Source organism: Dermacentor albipictus, chromosome 1 (genome assembly GCF_038994185.2).
Source record: "Dermacentor albipictus isolate Rhodes 1998 colony chromosome 1, USDA_Dalb.pri_finalv2, whole genome shotgun sequence".
Classification (NCBI taxonomy): domain Eukaryota; kingdom Metazoa; phylum Arthropoda; class Arachnida; order Ixodida; family Ixodidae; genus Dermacentor; species Dermacentor albipictus.
This window is the reverse complement of record NC_091821.1, coordinates 285,331,477-285,352,525: the sequence shown is the minus strand read 5'-3', so window position 1 is coordinate 285,352,525 and position 21,049 is coordinate 285,331,477.

Genomic DNA, 21,049 nt, shown 5'->3' with positions numbered 1-21,049 from the left:
CCAAAATGGTGAGACTAGAAATAAAACGGACTTCATACTCTGCGCTAACCCTGACATCATACAAGATTTGGACGTGCTCGGCAAGTTGCGCTGCAGTGACCATAGGATGGTAAGAACTCGATATAGCCTAGACCTGAGAAGAGAACGGAAGAAACTGGTGCATAAAAAGCCAATGATTGAGTTAGCGGTAAGAGGAAAAATAGAGGAATTCCAGATCGAGCTACAGAACAGGTATTCGGCTTTAACTCAGGAAGAGGACCTTAGTGTTGAAGCAATGAACGACAATCTTGTGGGCATCATTAAGGAGTGTGCAATAGAAGTCGGTGGTAACTCCGTTAGACAGGATACCAGTAAGCTATCGCAGGAGACGAAAGATCTGATCAAGAAGCGCCAATGTATGAAAGCTTCTAACCCTACAGCTAGAATAGCACTTGCAGAATTTTCGAAGTTAATTAACAAGCGTAAGACAGCTGACATAAGGAAGTATAATATGGATAGAATTGAACATGCTCTCAGGAACGGAGGAAGCCTAAAAGCAGTGAAGAAGGAACTAGAAATTGGCAAGAATCAGATGTATGCGTTAAGAGACAAAGCCGACAATACCATTACTAATATGGGTGAGAAGTGACTGAGGAGTTCTATTGAGATTTATACGGTACCATTGGCACTCACGACGATAATGAAGAGAGAATAGTCTAGAGCAATTCGAAATCCCGAAGGTAACGCCGCAAGAAGAAAGCCTTGGGAGCTATGCAAAGGGGGAAGGCAGCTGGGGAGGATAAGTTAACAGCAGATTTGTTGAAGGATGGTGGGCAGATTGTTCTAGAGAAGCTGGCCACCCTGTATACGCAATGCCCCATGACCTCGAGCGTACCGGAATCTTGGAAGAACGCTAACATAATCCTAATCCATAAGAAAGGGGACGCCAAAGACTCGAAAAATTATAGACCGATCAGCTTACAGTCCGTTGCCTACAAAGTATTTACCAAGGTAATCGCAAATAGAATCAGGATCACCTTAGACTTCTGTCAAGCAAAGGACCTGGCAGAATTCCGTAGATGCTACTCAACAATAGACCATATTCACAATATCAGTCAGGTGATAGAGTATTGTGCTGAATATAACCAACCCTAATATATAGCTTTCATTGATTACGAGAACGCGTTCGGTTCTGTCGAAACCTCAGCAGTCATGGAGGCATTACGGAATCGGGGTGTAGACGAGCCGTATGTAAAAATACTGAAAGATATATATAGCTGCTCCACAGCTACCGTAGTCTTCCATAAAGAAAGCAACAAAATCCCAATAAAGAAAGCGTCAGGCAGGCAGGGAGATACGATCTCTCCAATGCTATTCACAGCGAGTATACAGGAGGTATTCAGAGACCTGGATTGGGAAGAATTGGGGATAAAAGTTAATGGAGAACACCTTAGTAACTTGCGATTCGCTGATGATATTGCCTTGCTTAGTGACTCAGGGGACCAATTGCAATGCATGCTCACTGACGTGGAGAGGCAAAGCAGAAGAGTCGGTCTAAAAATTAATCTGCAGTAATGTTTAACAGTCTCGGAAGAGAATAGCAATTTACAATAGGCAGCGAAGCACTGGAAGTGGTAAGGGAATACATCTACGAAGGGCAGGTAGTGACGGCGGATCCGGATCATGAGACGGAAATAACCAGAAGAATAAGAATGGGCTGGGGTGCGTTTGGCCGCATTCTCAGATCATGAACAGCAGGTTGCCATTATCCCTCAAGATAAAGGTGTATAATTGCTGTGTCTTACCAGTGCTCACCTACGGGGCAGAAACCTGGAGGCTTACGAAAAGGGTTCTGCTTGAATTGAGGACAACGCAACGAGCTATGGAAAGAATGATGGGTGTAACGTTAAGGGATACGAAAAGACCAGATTGGGGGAGGAACGAGGTGAGGATTGGATGAGGTGAGGAACGCGAGTTAATGACATCTTAGTTGAGATCAAGAAAAAGAAATGGGTATGGGCAGGACCTGTAATGAGGAAGGAAGATAAGTGATGGTCATTAAGGGTTACGGACTGGATTCCAAGGGAAGGGAAGCGTAGCAGGGGACGGCAGAACGTTAGGTGGGCGGATGAGATTAAGAAGTTTGCAGGGACGACATGGCCACAATTAGGACATGACCGGGGTTGATAGAGAAGTATGGGAGAGGCATTTGCCCTGCAGTGGGCGTGACCACTGCAGGGCAGATGAGAACGCAGTCATCTTATCAGGCACAAACTGAACTGCACCTTCACTCCGGCCTACTGCCTCTGGTAGCGGCAAAAACATCAGCTTTTTCATTCATGTTTATAAGCATAACCACACAGCCTTTAGGTTAGGCACTTCCGTCTTTTCAACTTTTTGTATGTAGGATTTTCCTACTCTACATTGTTGACACTTCCAGTTGTTGCGATATATGTCGCCCATCGATTTCAATGTCGCCTCAGAAACCCCTGCACAATTGCCAGTGTGGTATGGACCCTCGCACGCACTACAGGATACGGAATCACTGATCTTATCCAACTGCTCTTGGCAGTTGGAGCACTTCGTGAGATAAGACATAATAAGAAACTCAGGCAGGAGCAGTAGCAACAAGAGTAAATCAAAATAGAAGGTGCAAGATAAAGCACAAACCTGTAAAAATGCAGTAGTGGTATTAGGGTGTAGGTTCCGTGGCCAATGCTGCTGCCATTATGCCCGGCGCAGCCCGATGACGCCAATATATAGCGGCTGACTGCAGCGCCGGCAAACGGGGTGTATCCACGAGCGGCAATGCGGCAAGGTGACATACGTGCCGTCCACGTAATATGCCCATGTCACGGAAGCCAGCAACGCCAGGTAGGACGCAGCAGCTCAGTTGCGACGATGGAACACGCGACAAACCCACACGTGTCGTAGCGTAGATCCTGCCGTCCACAGAGTAGCTCTGTAAAAGTACAGTAGTGGTTTTAGGGTGTAGGTTCCGTGGCCACTGCTGCTGCCAATATGCCTTGCACAGCCCGATGACGCCATTATATAGCCGCTGACTGCAGCGCCCGCAGTCAGGGGGTGTATCCACGAGCGGTGATACGGCAAGGTGTCACACGTGCCGTCCGCGTAAGCTGCCCATGTCACGAAAGCCATTAACGCCACATAGGATAGGGCAGCTCAGTTGCGACGACGGAGCAGGCGGGAACCGCGCACGTGTTGTAGCGTAGATACCTTCGCGCGCAGAGTTGCTCTGTAAAAGTACAGTAGCGGTTTTAGGGCTTAGGTTCTGTGACCACTGCTGCCGTCAGGATGCCCTGCGCAGCCCGATGACGCTAACATATAAGGCTCACTGCAGTGCCGGCAAAGAGGGAGTGTATCCGCGAGCGGTGAGGCGGCAAGGCGTCACACGTGCCGTCCGCGTAAGCTGCCGATGTCACGGAAGCGAGCAACGCCAGGTAGGATGCAGCAGCTCAGTCGCGACGATGGAACACGCGTGAAACCCACACGTGTTGCAGCGTAGCTCCTTCCGTGCGCAGAGTAGTTCTGTAAAAGTAGAGTAGGGGTTTTAGGGCTGAAGTTCCGTGGCCACTGCTGCTGTCATTATGCCCGGCATAGCCCGATGACGACAATATATAGCCGCTGACTGCAGTGCCGGCAGACAGGGGGTGAATCCACGAGTGGTGATGCGGCAAGGTGTCACACGTGTCGTCCACGTAAGCTTCCCATGTTACGAAAAGCCAGCAACACCAGGTAGGATGCAGCAGCTCAGTCGCGACGATGGAACACGCGTGAAACCCACACGTGTTGCAGCGTAGCTCCTTCCGCGCGCAGAGTAGTTCTGTAAAAGTACATGGTGGTTTTAGAGCTGAAGTTCCGTGGCCACTGCTGCTGCCATTATGCCCGGCATAGCCCGATGATGGCAATATATAGCCGCTGACTGCAGCGCCGGCAGACAGGGGGTGAACCCGCGAGCGGTGATGCGGCAATGTGTCACACGTGCCGTCCACGTAAGCTTCCCACGTTACGAAAAGCCAGCAACGCCAGGTAGGATGCAGCTGCTCAGTTGCGACGATGGAATACGCTTGGAACCTAAACATGTCGTAGCGTACTGTGGTATAAAGTTTGCAAACAGGGATAAGATGCCTCAGAAAGGCATCTTATCCCTGTTTACAAACTTTATACCACAGTGTGCTATTCCATCTGTCAGCCCCTTTCTTGTTTTGGATGTCGTAGCGTAGATACCTTCGCGCGCAGAGTTGCTCTGTAAAAGTACAGGTAGGGGTTTTAGGGCTGAAGTTCCATGGCCACTGCTGCTGCCATTATGCCCGGCATAGCCCGATGACGGCAATATATAGCCGCTGACTACAGCGCCGGCAGACAGGGGGCGAATGCACGAGCGGTGATGCGGCAAGGTGTCACACGTGTCGTCCACGTAAGCTACCCATGTCACGGAAGCAAGCAACACCGGGTAGGCTGCAGAAGCTCGATTGCGACGATGGAACAGGCGTGAAACCCACACATGTTGTAGCGTAGATCCATGCGCAGGGTTCTGTAAAAGTACAGTAGGGGATTTAGGGCTTACGTTCCGTGGCCACTGCTGCTGCCATTATGCCCAGCGGAGCCCGATGAGGCCAATATATAGCCGCTGACTGCAGCGCCCGCAAACAGGGGGTGTATCCACGAGTGGTGATGCGGGAAGGTGACACACGTGCCGTCCACGTATTCTGCCCATGTTACGGAAGCGAGCAACGCCACGCAGGATGCAGCAGATCAGTAGCGACGATGGAACTCGCGTGATACTCACACGTGTCGTAGCGTAGATCCTTTCGTGCGCAGAGTAGCCCCGTAAAAGTAGAGTAGTGGTTTTAGGGTGTAGGTTCCGTGGCGACTGCTGCTGCCTATATGCCCTGCGCAGCCCGATGACGCCAATATATAGCCGCTGGCTGCAGCGCCGGCACACAGGGTGTGTATCCACGAGCGGTGATTCGGCAAAGTGACACACGCGCCGTTCACGTAAGCTGCCCATGTCACGGAAGCCAGCAAAGCCAGGTATGGTGCAGCAGCTGTTGCGACGATGGAACACGCTTGAAACCCACACGTGTGGTAGCGGAGATCCTTCCGTGCGCAGAGTTGCTCTGTAAAAGTTAGGTAGAGGTTTTAGGGCGCAGGTTCTGTGGCCACTGCTGCTGCCAATATACCCTGCGCAGCCCTTTGACGCCAATGTATAGCCGCTGAATGCAGCGCCGGCAGAGACGGGGTTGTAACATTCGCGGGACTGGTCGCATTCTACGTTGTTTTCTGCAGATAAGATTGCTCCGCTTGCCGCGATATCTCGCTTTCTTTTGCCACACTCTGATTGACGTCATTGTCTTTCTGGTGCTGCGTGGGTCGTCTGTTGCTTGGGCCGGTCGTCCTGCCGCCCTCGGCGTATAGCCGTCGAATACGTAACAGCTGGTGGCAGCGGACTGCGGATGGAGCGCACGTCGGCGGCGGCCTTGGCGTCCGGTTTGGTGAGAGCATGGCTTACTTGACTTCATTGGGACCATTAGCGACATTTGCTTGGTAGTCGAGGCTTTTTGACTTTGATAAAGATTTGTACATGTAAGAGTAGCACTTGTTATCAGCAGTCATGAACTTCACTTCGTTAACGAAACCCGACCTAGTGTTGCTAGCAGAAAAGTTAGGTATCCCCGTACAGAAGTCGATGCGTAAACCTGCAATTATTGAAGCAATATCCAAATGCGGAGCGAACGACGAGAATGTTGGAAGGCAATTTCCCTGCAGCTAGAAGAAAGAGAGAACTGAAGAGATGCAGCTGCATAGCCTTGAACGAACTTACAGTTTCGACATGCGCGGATACATGCAACCTTTCAGGGCTAGCAGCGACATCACTTTGTACCTCGTCAACATCGAGAGGACGTGTACTAGAGCAGCACTTGCAGAAGAGACTTGGTCGCAACGCCTCTTGACATTGCCTCCAAACGATGCAGCGGACGTAATCGCGAGAATGCCAGATCAAGATGCGTGTGACTACAATAAAGCAAAGCTTCAGCTGAGGCGAAGGTACAGCTTATCTACGGAAGCCTTAAGGATGAAGTTTCGTAACATGAGGTGTAGTCAAGGGGAGCCATTCTCGGAAGTCGCCTACACTGTAAACAAAAGTTAGCCGACATTGGGGTTTTTGCGGCTCATGAGCTTTGAAGACTACCTTGCACCAGAAAATTACTCTGGCATACGGCAGTAAAATGCGTTACATTACATCGTTTTACTACCACCTCTGAGAAACGTAGTAAAAGGATGTCATGAGCCGGCTTTACGACCTACGGAGTTTTAGATCACGTGACCAAAAACCATCTATTGAAAGTTTAAAACCACGTGATCTGGAACCAACCTGAAGATCACGTGATTAAATACTACCACTTTACTCCCCAAGGTTGCAAGCTCCGCCCAACCCAGTTAAGCCTACGCTCGGCGACAGGCACGGCCGCGGCAGGAATGGCAAAGATCGATGCCGTGGCGGTGCATCCACCAGCGGAACGGCAGAACGTTGGAAACTTGGAACGTATGTACTACATACATCGCGTAAGAGGTGTCTCAAGTGGACGCGGCTTCCTGCCGGCGCGCCGCCCGTTGCACGACCGACGAGCCAATCGACTGCATTGCGTCAGTGCGAACTCATCGAAAAATAATGTTCCGATTCCGCTCTGCACGGCGAGCCGGCGTGGCCATGCTCGTATTCAGCGACAAAAATCGCCTCAAGAATCGTTCCTGGACCGATCCTCTCTACGGCAGGTAAATATCTTGCCGTTCGCGAGGGATACCGCCATCGGCCGGCAGCCTACAAACGGCGAGTTGTCGCGTCTGCTGCTCCGGCCGGAAGCAAGCGTGTCGGTCAAAGTTCATTGCCAAGCACAAGCCCACTTTTTCACGCTTCTACGAGCGAGAAAACGACTGTCTCTTGTCCACTTTGAAGCTGTGAACGGAATCGTCACGACCCACTGTAGCACAAAATAAACAAAACGTTGGTTAGTTGTAGTGACAGTCAATGGAAAGCCTCACGCACTAGAAATAGATGCGATCATGTCGAGCGGTCTCGCCAATTCAAGGTGAGGGCACATAATCTCGTAAACACCACAGCTAGCGCTGTAGGAAGCGTGTATACGAGCGGTGATCATGAATTTGTGCTCAGTAGGCGTCAAAGAAGCCCGTAGGCCATCCACCATTGCAAGCACACGGAGCTGCACAGACGGCGCGCTGATGGGCTCGTGTTCGCCAACTAAAGCGGGAGACGCACGGTCCGATTCGGTGTCCGATCCGGCGGCCGACGCGCCTGAACGGCAGCCGGAATCGAGGTGTTTTGCCGTGCGCATGCCGAAGCGCCGGATCGGACGTCCGGCGTGCGACAAACCGGGCAAATTTTCATCGTCCGATGTGTCCGACAACCGCACTCTCCGCACAGTCGTTTGGCCGCAGCTAACGTGATGTTCTCTGACGTTCCCTCCACGGAGGCGGCGCTGGCAGGCCGGTTTCTCGCCGTCATTTTTTTTTCCCCTTGCCTGCTGCAGTTTGTTGCCGACACGAAATAGTTACCAGTTCAATAAAGTTATCTCAAATATGTGTTTATTATGCAAAACAGCGCCTAGTACACTAGCACTAAGCTACCGTCGAAATCGGGAGCCGCGACGCGAGGGCCTTTCCGCGGACAAACAGCACACACCGATCTCTATGCACCGACCGTCCGAGCGAGGCTGCTCGCTTCGCTTGCACGTTTGCCCTTCGCAACGATTGCGTCGAGTAAACCAATTGTATTTGATTACGGGCTACCTAAGTGCACAGCGTTAACTGTTTTGGCAAAAATAAGCCCTCTTCATCGAGCTCGGGCTGAATCGAGCGCCGTCGGCCGCAGCGTCCGCCTAGCTATGCCTGCCGGCCGTATCGCTGACTGTTACCGGAGCCGTCAGTGGACAACGCACCGTCGTGAAGTGTTCTGTCACTTGCAGGGGCATAATTTTATTGACAGTGTTCACGTAAAGCGAAGCAGTGTTGTGCAGAGTTTTTATATTGCGTTTCTCGACGTGAATCTGAACTCAAGCTGGGGGGGGGGGGGGGGGCTGGATCTGGGCGGAGCTTACGCGCCGCTCGACCGTTCGGATACACGCACGTTGGATCGGACGCCGAATCGTACCGTGTGTCCCCTGCTTAAAGCTCGCTCATGGTTAGGCGTTAGTCCCTGTATATTCTTTATAAATAAGGAAGCCTACCTAGGCACTGTAAACCCAACAATTGGGGCCTAAATGCCTGCCCTCCTCCCAGCTACAGTTTCGTTTGAGCGACAAAGTCTGATTTCGAAGGCCGTGCTTTTGCAAACTACATGCGACTGAAGCGGTTGCGAATCTTGAAGGCGACATCCGCTTCGTTTTTTTTTTATATATATATAGTACATTTTCTTAAACTTCGTATAAAAAGTGCATATTTATACAAAGTTAACACTTTTTGACTCAAGAAATTTGTTAAAGTGTCCCTACCGATTGTTGTTAGGAAAAAACACGTAATTTTCTCATTTACGACACATTTTTCTAAAAACCGCAGAGTGGCGCCACTGCAGTATTTGTTTGGTCGACATACCACGTTAGTTGTCGTAAAGTGCGGTATTTGAGTTATATTTTAGAAGAGCCTAGACAAAATGTGCTCCTTGTTGTGTGCAGTAGCCATCGCAAACCCTCCGGACTCGTGTAACGCCGTTAGTTCGCCGTGTGTTTCGTGCGATCTACCAGTGTCGACAGTGAGTGTTACTAGAGCGCCCGTCCGAGCTGCCTTTGTTCTGCCCACGACCGGCTTATAAAGCCGGTCGTGGTTTTGCCAAGCTGCCTGCCCGCGCTCCCGTGAAAAGTCTGGTACTGGAGCTTCGAATCGTAGTGTATGGAAGGCTGTTGAAGGTTGTGCTTTTGTGGAGCTGGAGTTCATCGGAAGTTCTACAGTGCTTGCGCCAGAAAGACGTCGGTGCCTCGGTACCTTTGAGACGAAGGAGCGTTGGCCAAGTCTTTTTGAAAGGTAAGCAAGTTTGGCCCTTGCGCGCATTCTTGAACTTATGATTTACGTAATGAACGTTGTGTAACTAGCTAGAGCAAAGCGCTTTCTGATCGTAGGTTGGCCGTCTTGCTGTGCACATTTAGCAAGCAATTTCACGAAGGCTTCTTCTGATGTTACAGTAAGCGTACTTGCATTCTGCTGTAAAATATATGCTACCCGCCTTGATTGCTATGCCTGAATGGGCACACAATTATGAAAACACTGAAAGTTGCTGTTCGTTCGGTAGTTTTCTGGCAAGAAGTTATTCGTTATATATGCATTCCCGCAAGTACAGTACATGTGTAATGTATCCGTCGATGTATCATGGGCTTCGCGCGTTGGCACACGATTCCTATGTTTGACGCTTAAGCGGATAGAAGCTTGTATGAAGATTTTTGTATGTATACAGTTTGGTTTGGAGGACCACGTCGCGAGAACCTGTGTATTGTTTATGTTCTTGAGTGTCTTCGCGTATTTGTCTTCTATGTTGCAAACCCGACATAGGCCGATATTACAGTAACGAAGTTTATTTTTAATCGAGACATTTCAGACACCGGCCTTTAAGAAAGACATAGACCAACCAATTCTTACGAACGGGATGCCAGCTCTTGCAATCGTAGGTTATACGGCAGTGCGTAATAAAGTAAGGACTGCGATTTTGTAGCGATACTTACCCCTCGATTCTATACCACTCTTGTCGCCCACCGCAAACGGCTGGCTGTTCCAGTACGTAGCACGGGCCGGGGCGGCTTACGAATAACGAATAACCACTTACGAATAACGAAAAGGAATAGCATCGCTACAAAATCGTGATCTAGCTTTCAGAATGCTTTTCATGTGCTCAATATTTTTGTTTAATCCAATGCGCCACGTTTTACTGCTTATATGAGTTTTGGTTTTGATTGTCCTGGTAGCCTGTTGTTGCTGATTTCGTTCCTCCCTGAAACTTCTCGTTACAAAATATCAGTGTAACCTCCTTAGATATAACAAAGAGACATTTGTCCAACCAGGCGCAAATTCATGCAGCTGGCTGTGTGAGGCTGTCTTTGCAATTCCACATGGCACTGGTAAATCACGAATTCCCAGGTTCACAGCACAATAAATTAAACGTTTCTTACTTTTGAAGGCTATGCGGATTCTGGAGGCATCCCTACATCGAGCAGGAATCTGCTGCACTGCTGGAAGCTGGACAGCACGACAATAAAGCACGTGATCTGGGTGCTTTCTCAAAGGTGTGTACAAAACTGGCGCTGCCTTTCGAGTTGTAGGATACATTTGTGTTATATGCAATCATTTTACTGTATTGCCATTTTCAGGATTTCTAGTGGCTGATCACGAATTTTATGTTTTGGTGGAGTGCCCTCAGTTTAATGAATTTACCTAAAGTAGCCTCCTCTGAGTTAAATAAAATTGGGCGCTTGAGTAATTATGCCTTGTATACTCCATATAGACTATATTAATCTAGCCAAAATGCCTTTTTAAGAACCATGAATTCAGGTTTCGTGCCTTGAATAATGTGCTCTAGAGTGTCTAGAAAAATGCGTTGTACCACCTAAAGACATAGTTTATGCCAAAGTGCCTTAAGCAATGCTTTCGCACAAAAGTTGTATCATCAAGAGTTTCAGAGAAGCCTGTGTGGTCGGTAGAAACATGACAAAGACAGACATAGACCAACCAAATACAACATTAAAAGCAATACATTTTGGCTTCCATATGGAAGCCTTGTTCACAATAAGGCTAAAAAAAGTGGAAGTGCATATTTAATTAAGTAAGTTTTAGCATAAGATGGGCGTGGGCTCCTTGGTTTCAGATAAACGTGTGTCCTGTTGATTGCATCTCCAGGGAATCCAGGTACAGGCATGGCTTCCAATTTCTTTCCTGGCCGATTATGCTAGACACTATCCAGTCACTATTGTGTTTAGTCATTGCGGCATGCTCTGCCAAAGCATTTGATGCCACTCTTTTCTCATCCACATCGTTCTGATGTTGGCGTAGCCATTGCTTAAAGTTGCCCATTGCTCTAATGTAGATAGTATTCATATACACATGTTATGTTTCAAAGGTCAGAATTCATGTCAGTAAAATTTTTGATACGGTTTGTTACTGGGATGGCTACCTCGTTGGTTTAACATGGCTTGTCACTGGGATTGCTCTCTTGTTTGTTTAGCTTCTTGTCGGGTTCATATGGATTTGATTTTGTGCACAATGAGATGTTACACACACACACACCTTGCATATACATGAAAAAAAGGTTTACAACAGAGATAACATATATGCATGGGCATATATATGTGTCAATAAAATACTCGAGCCTCATTTCTACCTACAGAAAAAGAAGTTATTTCTCCTCGAGGGCATGACTGCTTGCAATAATGAACCTCCAAGAAAAGGTTTTCTCTAATCCGTATTTTTGATATCTAAATGCTTATGTGGCATGTACAAACTGCTTGCATCAATTTCTCATTGGGATGAGTGGTCTAAATTTTAAATTTGAGTAATAATTGCAATAAATAACTCATTTCACCTGTCTTCTAATGACTCTAAAATTCTATGCTTCTACCTTGCCAAACCTTTTATGAAATTAGTTTGATGAGGCCCAATATACAGGGCTTTCTAAATTGAAGGTATCAGTACCTATTAAAGACTGTGCTAACTAAGAAAATACTGCTTGTGTATGTGGTTTATTCATTTCTCAGACAAAAGCTTTACACCCAAGTGCAGTCAGTAAATCGAAAACAATTTGCTCTTGTTCAATAGTTCTCGAGCACTTGTGCGTCACTATAGTTGGATACAAATTTAGAAAAAAGGGGAGGCCCCGCCCGGATGAATGAAGCGCGACCTCCGATTGCCTCCGCGACTAAAATAATCCCGCTCAAAAAATCGTGCTTAGGAAACGCACAATTCTCAGTATAAATAAAGACTTTGATGACTGGTTTAGTAGAGCACTCATGCGCTACAGCACATGCCAGATTGCGACAGAAAAATAACCCCGTGCCTTCCACAACGCTGCCCGTCGTCTGCTCTTTAGCTTCATTGCAAGCGGCAAAAGTAGAAAGAGCAACTCTGCATGGCATTTGTGCTTGTTTACATGTACACGGCACATTTACTACTCTTGTTCCGAGCTTCAAATGAATCAGTTGCTACTGAACAAGTACTTATATAAAACAATGCATTTATCGCAACCATTACAAACCCAAGATGCTCAGTGTCAGCGAAAGCACCGTGTTAAAGGTGAGGAGGGAGGTCAAAGCTTCGCATATTTCGGGTGGCAAACTATTGACACCCTCGCGAAAACGCCCACAAAATGTGGAGAAAAGAAGCAGCAGCACGAAGTAGGACACATGTGCGCTGAGCTCGTGTGCACGACTTCTTTTACCACAACGAGATACCGACGATCGAGAAGATCACTAACGAGTTCTCGAAGCATATATTGTGTTATGTTTGTGCCCTGGGATTTGCCTGACGGAAGGCCAGTGCTATGGTTTGTCGACTGTGGAGGCAGCATTGATCTCCGCATGGTGCCTGCCTGCTTCGGACACGACTACGTGCACGGCTCGAGTTTCCTCGCGGCTGCACGGCGTCCACGACGGAAGCAGCCACCGGATCATGGACTGCTATTCGGCCCCTCCCCGTCCCGGCAGCAACGCACCCCCCCCCTCGTTTGTCCGGCGGCGCCCGCACCACAACCGACTCCCGCTGTGTTTGGGACAGTTTCTAAAGGAGGGCTGTGTTTCGACCCAGTGCCTTGCAGTTGGTTCCCTTTGTCCTATGCGGGCCATAAGACTTGCCCGGCGCACCATTCTGACCGACCGCCAAATCGTCCTGACGCCGCAGCACGGTTCAAGGAAGCGCCGGCCACCGAGAGTGGCGTTAGGACCCCGGAGGCTGCCCAGAACCTCTCTCTCAAGACCTTGTTTTGTCTTTGGGGACTGTCTGGAAGATCTTTGGGCTGAGGGGTGTTATTTAAGCAGCTTGCAGCTGCTCTGTTGGTCTCTCTCCTGATAACGACGACAACATGTAAACATTGTATAAAGAATTATTCGCAGAGAAAGCTCTCCTCGTCTCTGACTCTGCGTGAAGCGAGGTCCAGACCTCCTGCCAGCCACACATACCTCGGCAAACGCAACAATGGATCTCCCATCACTGAAGCGGTGTACTGTGTGTCAAGCACAGCAGCCAAGCATTCTCCCGTGACCTCTCAAATAAATAAGCGGTTCACTTGATGACATATTCCTTCTAATGGAAGCCCAATTCTGAAAAAGCAACGTTCTGCACAGATGATGCTCAATATAAGCGTTGGCATGGAAACGTGCTGAAATGCCGGAAAATCTGAATGCAAATGCAGTTATTAACTGAATAACTATGTGGGGCCCGAAATGCTCATTCGGGCAGCCACTGTCCAGCTTCACGCGAAAAAGCAGTAGTCAACGTGAATGAAATTGACAGCCACTCTTAGCAGCTTGCACGCCAAAGCACATTGTGCTTTGCGTGCAGTTGTGCTGCCCCTACTGTTTTTTCCAGCCCGTTGAGATGAATAATGCCAATGTCAGAAGGCCCAAAATACTCTAGTGGGCAGCCACCTATGAGCATGACGGGCCCTGTGATGAAATAACAGTCATCAGGGCACGCTTCAAAGGCACCTTTAGCAGTCTGCACGTCAAAGCCAAGTCAAGCCGTAACGACTGTTGGTGAAACGGCAGCAACCAATGCGACAGTGACAGCCACTGTTGGCAGCTTGCATGCAAACACACATTCATGTGGTGGCATTGTTTATTTTGGTTACCTGGCCTAGGCAAGTAATGCGAATAAGAACAATTATCAAACATCATTAGCTTAGTTAGGCCCAATATACTCAGTCGGGTAGCTATTAATAGCAGTAGTCGAGGGCACGCTTGAAAGGCACCATTAGCAGTCTGCACGTCAAATCACAGTCATACCGCAGTCATTGTTGTATTTATTTATCTGACCGGGCAAGTAACACCAATGTAAGCACAATTATTCACCCTGAATTGCTCTGCTAGCATTGTGCTAAAAAATGCTGAGTGAAGTTGAATTTGTTTTATTGAGGCAATTATTTAATTTACAAGCCATCGGCATGTCGATCAACGGCCAGGTTCAGACAATGTCATTTGTGAAGTAATAAATGGTGAAAGTTGCAAAAGCTCTCAGTGCACTGCTTTGCTGGGCTCCATTCACTGAAGAATGTCTTTGCAACGGCGAAAGCGTCAGACAGAAATCACACCCCGCTGCACATTGTTATTCGTGCTGAAAATTTTCGCCATCATATGTGATAGGCAGCGAAACCGTTTGTTTACTAAGACTGAATGCATGAAAAATGCAACAGCATAGCAAGGTATTTCATAATATGCAGCCTTTCATGTGCACTTCTGGCTAGCTGCCACATGCACTGATGCATAAACGTGAGCAGAGGTAAGAGGCAAAGTTGCTGTGCAACCCACATGACGCTTTTAAGAAAATGTATCTCTAAACCTTTCTGTTTTGATAGGCGATCAAAATATGTTTTGAGCAAGTTGGTTAATCACATTGCAGCAACAATACAAGAAACAAGGACAGAAAACGCAGCGAGTAGGCAGATTGAGAAGACGAGGTAGACCAGTGAGAAAGGTTTTAATGAGATGGAAGAGGCCAGTCCTGCAGTGTACAGGAGTTAGTGCTTTGAATGAGATTGTCTAATGAAAATGTGTAAGGACTTTGCTGAACGAAAACTATCAAAAACAAATGCTAATATAAAATAAAAAGACAAATATGAGTAAGTGCAAACACGCATGGAAGCAGGAACGCTGGCAACACAACTTATGCGTGACTGTGCCACAGCACGCATTCTACAGCTTGCGTGCGCGGTGAGCACTGGTGGAAAGAAATCAATCGACGGTGCTATACACAATGCTCGAACACCGCCATTAGACGCTCGGCTATCTCACTGTTGACAACGATCACTCACGCTAAGTTGACGGCGACAAATCTTTGCATTGGAGGCTTCTTTGTCAAATACAGTAAAAGCTCGTTAATTCGAACCGCATGGGGAAGCCGCTTCAGTTCGAATTAACGAAAGTTCGAACCAACGAAAGTGAAGGAGAGCAACAGTACACTGCGATTTGGAAGCAGTAGGGAATGTCAGAAATTTGGCGTGTCAGAAAGTGATGGCGTGTGCCGCGGGCACATGCCATCTTCAAGTCGAAGCTCTGGGTCCGACTGTGCCACACCACCGATGTCCACAGAAACGAATGTTAGCCGAGGCTTAACACCATCACAATGAATCGCGACGGCCGATACCTCCTAAGCTGAAAACAGAGGTACACAACCGATGAAGACTGACGAGACGAAGACGCCGAACATGTGAAGGTGGCGAAGGCCCTGATTCGTTGGTTCTTGATTGCAAGCGCAGCTGCGACGTACTTGATTCGCTGTGTTTTGGCGCTTGCCGTGCCATCTTCGCACAACATTAGCAGCTGTACAAGATTTGCAAAGCCTCCGAGATTCGCAACGGGCAAGAAGTCTCGGAGGTTACGTAGAACGGAGAGGCGGCAGCCGCCGCTGCCTTCTGGCTGACCCCGCGTCGGTTAGATTTTTTTCTGATTTTGCCTTCTCTCGCCGTTCTCTCCGTTTAGGAGGCAACACAGCCTTGTGTGTAGGCCGTAGGCGCATTTCTCTGGCCGTGTGCCATGCGAGCGTAGTTCGAATTATCCGTGAGGGAATCTTCTCGCGTTTGAATTAACGGACTTTTTTATACATAGACTTCTGTGGAGCTTGGCCGGACCAAATCGTACAGTTCAAATTATCCATAAATTCGAATTAATGAAGTTCGAATTAACGAGCTTTCACTGTATTTTCTGTTGAGACGCTCGTAGGTTTGTTTCACGCGCGCACACTTTTCTAATTTCTCCTCAGAATGGTTTTGCTCCATCACTTTACCCCGTCCGACGAAAAATGCAGCGACATGGTACACGAACTCACCCACCGCTGACAGCGGGCACCAGACTTTGGCAAACTTTTCTTGTCTTAACTTCATAAGGAGCGAAATAAAAAAGACATGAAACAAACAGGCAGGATGTGTGTTTGCAGCAATCACCGAGGCATCCTATTTTCAGACAAAGCGTAGCGCAGCATCAGCGATGCTCGCTGCAATGTTTCTTCGCCGGATCACGGCTTAGAATAAACGCACGTGGCACAGATGGCGCATTGTAAGCTCGCAGTAATATTTCCGGCATGATAGACAATGACAAACAGATTGGGAATTCACTGTGACGAGGCATTGACACGCACAGCTGACGCGACTTGGCCCAGTTCGAAGCCCGGGCGGCCATCTTCGACGGCGGGCCACCGGCCGTCCGGCACATGACGTCAGTCCAGAGTGCGCACCCATTAGTGGATGCTCGTGTGCATCCGCCTCGGAGGAGTAAAGGCCCCTGTTTTTCTAAAGTTGTATCCGACTATAATCGAGCACAGCTTGACCCTTGGCCTAATACTAAATCAGGCTTGAAGCTTTCAATGTGTGCTAACCGCTAGAACAGCACCAGATTTCATTCTGTGCCAAGGGGTGGAACGCATTTGCTTAGAGCTAGGCAGATGAATGTCTTTCTTTTGCATTGAAGTTCCCAATACTTTCTAGTCTTAGGTGAAAGTACACAGCTCAGCACAACGCATGTATGGTATACGTAAGGGTACTTTGTTCTTTAAACCGTATCAACAAGAAGCAGCTACTTCCGTTTTTGCAAACCTGACCTTATTTCCTAACCTTTCCTTGATCAAAAGTGTAGAAAATTAATCTGTGCTTGTTCTGTTGTTTCACAGGTAGACATCGACGACGGTGTACATGTTGAAAAGGGCCTGCTGAAGAGGCTGCGCCTGGATGCTAACAACTCGGGCTTTCAGTTTGCGGGGGGCCTCCTTAAGGCTCCTTTTACAAAAGAAGAGGTTGAAGGGAGGCGCTACACATGGATGCGCAGCGATTGTTTGTGACAGCGTCACTGCTGGCAGCCTGCCTTTTCGCTTTGTTCTGGGTCTTCCACGTTATCTACTCGAAAAAGGCCCACAGGATTTTGACATTTATTGAGCACTGCTTTCTGGATTTTTGCTACACAAAGCCGCAGGTGATAGCATTGGATTTAGTCAATTTTTACAAGAACTATTGCTAGGCAAAAAAATTTTCAGATGCATATCCTCAAGAAAGTTTCTGTCAAAATTATTTTGCCTAACAAAAGCACTCGTGGGTTCTGTGGCTGACAGGTTGCCCAAGCCATGTAGCACAGTGCTTGCTTTAAAGGGACACGAAAAAGAAAATTTGTTTGAGCTTTATTAAATCATTCTTCTACAACACCGAAAAAACAACTCCCACCATGAGAATTGGCTTGATAAGCCAGATAACTTGCAAAAACGAAAACTGGTGCCGCCACCACCACCTTATAGTTCCTGCACCAGCTCGCTGTGATATGGAATTTGACGGTGTCTGTTCGGGTCTAGCTAATGTTCTACTGGCCAATATTGATGAATTCTGTTGTAAAGGTGTCAAAGAATATACTTAGTTGAAGTATGACTCCACACGGATGTGCGGGCACTGCATAAAACTTGAAAAATGAAAGTTAAATCTTCATTTTCTCTTCTAATAATCCTCTTATTGCCACAATGTTCATGAATACAGTTCTGAAAGATTGTTTTATCAGTCTAAAATGATTTACTGTTTCACTTTAGTATTTCTGTAATGGACCTTCAGCAACAAAATGTGTGTTAGTACTCCACAGGTATTCTCAGCGGGGGCAAAAGCACCAGCAGCATGCTCAATGATTCTGTACCAACTGATAACTTGAAGGATATCCTGTGCCACTAGGGTTAGGCCAACGTGGCTCTGTGTTAATCACAAGTGTATTATGCAAAACTTAATGGCCCAGAAATTGGTAATTCAGGAGGGAGTTGAATTAGCTATTTTTTTTTCTTTATCATGGACTTCTCACATTACACTTTGTCACAACGCATTCACTTTAAAGTAACTGTGGAGAATAAGGTGGTTTGGTATTCAGACATGCCTTCTGTGTGTAAACAGTGTTAGATGAGCAATACAAAGATGCACCATAGATGCTGACTGGCAACATGAAGGAGTTTGAGGGCAGCTACAAATATACATCCTTGTAGTCGTACCTATAGCACCATGTTCAATTTGTCACACAAGCATATGGCATCCATCACAACTGCATTCCTAGAAACGGACAAGGGCAACACGCTCAATTCCCTTTTAGTCTATCTAAGAAGCACTACAATTTTTAGGCAACGAAATTGAAATCTGGCTTGTACCCATAAGTACTGCAATACAGTTGTGCAACGTGTTCCTCTTGTGTGGAAAACGGGCTGCATATGTTTTCTTTGAGCACAAGGGGGAGTGGTATCAGTTAGAGCCCCTCCATCCACGTGCCACTGCCGCTTTCTTAGGTAGCGACAACCGTTGTTGTGCGCCGCCTTTTCCCCTCACACCAAATCCAGTTCCAGCATTTCCAGTTTAAAAGTTTCCGGTTCCGGCGTTACCGCTTCCTGAAGTTGTGCTGCGGGAATTTCCGCTTTGACTGCCGATGGTGAGACGCCCACGCGTGCTTAGCAGAGCTGTGGGAGTCACCATGAGAAGAATGCAAAGGCGACAAGCTGTTGTATTCCGCTGAAGTAGTAATTCGTGGTCACTGTTTTCTAAATGCACGAAAAACGGCAGTGGTCTCCAAGCGCCCAGGCACTACATTCCACTGTACGTTGTCTCTCGTGGCACAACCCGTCGCAGGTTGATGCGAAACAGCGAACACGATCAGATCGCTGATTGCAATAGGCGGTGGTACTTGGATGGAATCGCATTCACAGTTTAAACCGCAGCTGGTGCAATTAAAGCCTCTCCATCGACGCGAAAGTAAACAACGTTAAGAAAAACATAGCGTTACTTCCACTCGGAACAGGAAGCTGCAGCTACGGAAATTCCGCTTGACACCGGAAACTAAGGGGGTGAGTGGCAGAGGAGCGTGGAGGAAGAGGGTAGGTTGGCGGTACTTAACCTGGTCGGCGGAAACGTGTATGGAGGGGCTTTAGTATCAGTTAATGGCTGTTTTCACATATATGTTTTGTCGTGTGTATTAGCAATCACCATTTTCCTTATCTGAGTGAGGTCATTTTTTAGAAAGTTTGAAAGTTTATAGAACATGTTGCTCATGGTTGTTGCAGTTTTCTTCCTAACTATCCATTCATTGCACTGTGCACCCATGTCTTGGGCAACTAGCTGTTTGAAGGTCAGTATGCTATCGATGGGTCTAATGGTAATCTCTAGTGCCCTCTCATTTGCTTGTTGCAATACTGAAGAGTTTTGTATATTGTGTCACTTGTTTATTTTCACTGTACTTTAGTTTCACTACATCTTGAATGTGTTGTGATAGTTTTTCTTTTGCAATGAAAGATATGGTAGACAGTTGCCAACACTAATGTGATAGTATGAATGCTTGCTGTATTTATCACGATTGTTTCATTTCGCTGGGGCACTAATGGTCATTAGCAGCAGATGCTAGCTGCCCTTGAGTGCAATGTTTTTATGTTGCATAGTATTGTTCATGATCCATTGAATGCACTGCACGCGCATGTTGTGGACAACTGCCTGTTTGAAGAAATTGTCTGCATATTCAGTGGGTCTAATGTGAACATCTCTACTACTGACTTAGCTTCACTACATCTTGAATGTGTTGTGATAGTTTTTATTTTGCCGTGACAGATGTGGTGGGCAGTTGCCGGCACTAATGTGATACAGTGAAAGCTCGTTAATTCGAACTTCAATAATTCGAATTTATGGATAATTCAAACTGTGCGACTTGGTCCGGCCAAGCTCCATAGAAGTCTATGTATAAAAAAGTCCGTTAATTCGAACGTGAGAAGGTTCCCTCACGGATAATTCGAACTACGCTCGCCTGGCACACGGCCAGAAAAACACGCCTACTGCCTACACACAAGGCTATATTGCCTCCGAAACGGAGAGAACGGCGAGAAAAGGCTAAATCGTAAAAAAATCTAACCTGCACGGGGGCAGCCAGAAGCCAGCGGCGGCTGCCGCCTCTCCGTTCTATGTAACCTCAGAGACTTCTTGCCCGTTGCGAATCCCGGAGGCTTTAGAAATCTTGTACAGCTGCTAATGTTGTGCGGAGATGGCACGGCAAACGCCAAAACAGCGAATCAAGTACGTCGCAGCTGCGCTTGCAATCAAGAACCAACGAATCAGGGCCTTCGCCACCTTCACGTGTTCAGCGTCTTTGTCTCGGCAGTCTTTATCGGTTGTGCACCTCTGTTTTCAGATTAGGAGGTATCGGCCATCGCGATTCATTGTGATGGTGTTAAGCCTCGGCTAACGTTCGTTTCGGTGGACATCGGTGGTGGGGCAGTCGGACCCAGAGCTTCGACTTGAAGATGGCGTGTGCCCGCAGCAAACGCCATCACTTTCTGACATGGTCTACTGCTTCCAAATCGCAGTGTACTGTTGCTCTCCTTCACTTTCGTTAGTTCGAACTTTCGTTAACTCGAACTCAAGCGGCTTCCCCTTGCGGTTCGAATTAACGAGCTTTTACTGTAGTACGAATGCTTGCTGTATTTACCACATGGTTGTTTCATTTCGTCTGAGGCACTAGTGGCCGTTAGCAGCAGATGTCATGTGGCCTTATGTGCAATATTTTTATGTTGCATAGTTTTGTCCATAATCATCCATTGAATGCACTGCAGACCCATGTTCTGGACAACTGCCTGTTTGAAGGAATGATCTGCATATTCAGTGTGTCTAATGTCAACATCTCTAGTACTGCCTCTGTATTTGTGAGTTAGATTTTGTATTGTGTGTCATTTTGTTTTCACTGTGCTTTAGTTTCACTACATCGTGAATGCGTTGATAGTTTTCCTTTTGCAGTGAGAGATATGGCGGGCAGTGGCCGGCACTAATATGATAGTACGAATGCTTGCTGTATTTACCACGTGGTTG